At 43.6% G+C, this 2,500-nt stretch overlaps 1 long non-coding RNA gene across 1 annotated transcript in view; it reads left to right on the top strand.

Moving 5' to 3' along the window:
- LOC138973551 (uncharacterized) overlaps nt 1-2,500 on the top strand; it is a 495,333-nt gene that overhangs the window by 213,575 nt on the left and 279,258 nt on the right. The window lies entirely within an intron of this gene.

Genomic DNA, 2,500 nt, shown 5'->3' with positions numbered 1-2,500 from the left:
TTGTCGTTCTCACGTGACCTGTCCCCGTTTCTTAGACATTAGAATTGGTGAGTGGGGCGAGGAAATAGCGGTCCTTGTGCAATTCACGCCGCGAAGATTCAGCGAACTGATAATGATAATAATGATGACCACCTACACATATCAACACACGCACGCACACACACACACACACACACACACACACACACACACACACACACACACACACACACACACACACACACACACACACACATACACACACACACATGGTACAACCGTAACATTTCATATCATAGCACAAAACACAAAAAATATGGTATCACTAATAACAAATAAACAAAACATACCACAGAGAAACAACTAAAACCGCATCTGTTACCGTCACTGTGTATAACAATAAACTGCACATGGTCTTCTCCTTCGCTGTTCCGCAAGGTAAGCAGCCATCTTCCCTCAGAGTTGTTCGTTACCGTTGATTCAAAGACAAATTCTAGCGTAAGGTTCGGTGGCATGCCAGTCACTTTCCTGAGAAAAGAAATATTAATGTTTAAAGCCGTTTTAGCACATACACACACACTCACACACACATACACACATACGCACACACGCACGCACGCAAGCACGCACACACACACACACACACACACACGCACGCACGCGCACGAACGCACGGACACATGCACACACACACACACACACACACACACACACACCCCACACACACGTACATACACACACACACACACACAGACAAACACACATTACACACACATACACACACACACACACACACACACACGCACACACGCACACACACACACACACACACACACACACACACACACACATGAGTCAGTGTGTGGAGTCTCAGCGTGTCTCAAAACACGCATTATCTGAAATGTTCACAAATATACCCACCCACGAACACACACCTTGAAAACCAGAGTTCAAATAAAACGACACTTACTCTTTGCAGTGGTGCATATTCTTCGTGTCTATATTTGTTGCGTCTCGTCCTTTGGTGGTTGTTGACTCATGTGATGTGAGTTTTATGATCTGGCAATCCAAGTCTGATTTAGAAGGGGCTCGGAAAGGAAAAGAAAGGATCGCATTTTCCCCAGGTATAATTGTCGTTGGGACTGCTTCACGTTGTGTAAACTCTGGTTTGCCTGGCAGAAGAGTAAGATTGTTTTACATAATATTGTAAAGAAAAACAAATCTAGAATGTATTGTTGTCCTCAACGTTCACATATCTACCTCTTAAAGCTGCACACGAGGACCTACATGCAGTAATGTCTTCACGCTACTACTAAAACAACATCTTACATCAGTCTTCTGGTACCGAAGTGTAACCTGTAATTGTCTACCATGTCTGTTGCTATTATCTCTTAACACTTTCTACCCCACCTATGTTGACCTTTTTTTTTTAGCCGAGACAAGCTGTGCTGCAGCAGGTCACTCGGAATTATAGTAGCTGTGTAGGAACTGTGTATCAACACGCTGGAATGCAGGCGTTAGATCGACGTTACAGGAAGCGACTGAAGCTAACACACGCCCTGGATCGTGGAACGCCTAGTTGTGTCCACCGCAGGCGCTACACACGATTATGTCCCCCGCAAGACCAACTACATGGTAGGTGTCTCCAAAATAATACCTTAAAATAGTAGATAACCAGACTTTTTTGTATTGAAGTTTATATCATACTGACCGGTATTTTTTTGTGCATTGGATAAGGCAGTTTTCTTACCATTTATACTCTCGTGTACTACACAAGAGAAGAAATTTTACCAAGACAGGTCAGAAATACTGTCCCCCACGTTAAAAATGATACAATAACACAAAGCACGGTCAACAAAAGGGCTTAAATCTTCTTGCTTGTCAAAGTCTAACTACTTGTGAATACTGCTTTCCATTTTTAAGTTTCAGCTTAGTGTAGTTTAGACTCACGATGGGTACAAAGATCAACAGTGAAATTTGGCGGGGTAAGATCCCCCGCAGCTTGGTCAAAAATGCGGGGGACCTTATCTGGTGTCTGCGGGGGACCTTACCCACTGAGAATCGAGTACCACAAAATAACGCTAGATTAGAGCAGCTTATCCGCGATGCTGGTGCCCCAAAACGCGCATACAAATCTGCCAGGTATCGAAGATTGAACTGTGAGTATTAGAATAGTGATTGAACTGGCAGTTCTGGGTTAATTTGTAAGAAATTAAGACCTCTCTGCGTAATGTTCACGGACTTCGGCAGAAAATCGAACGCCACTGTTCACGAGTACACAACCAGTAAAATATTGTACTTATAGCCTAGGTAATTCTTCTTCTGAATATCTATAATAAATAATGTGATCTGCCATAAAATACCTTCACAGGGCAATTCTTTTACGATATATCAACTCTGCTTCCGCGTGCGGGGGACATAACCGTGTGTAGCGTCTGCGGTGGACACAAATAGGCGTTCCACGATCCAGGGCGTGTAACAGTCTGAGCGAATATATCCGTACCTGGTCAGATAGAGCCAT

The sequence above is a fragment of the Littorina saxatilis genome, linkage group LG8, assembly GCF_037325665.1.
Source record: "Littorina saxatilis isolate snail1 linkage group LG8, US_GU_Lsax_2.0, whole genome shotgun sequence".
NCBI classification, from domain to species: domain Eukaryota; kingdom Metazoa; phylum Mollusca; class Gastropoda; order Littorinimorpha; family Littorinidae; genus Littorina; species Littorina saxatilis.
Note: the sequence above shows the minus strand (reverse complement) of the source record. Positions and strands in the feature narration are given on the sequence as shown.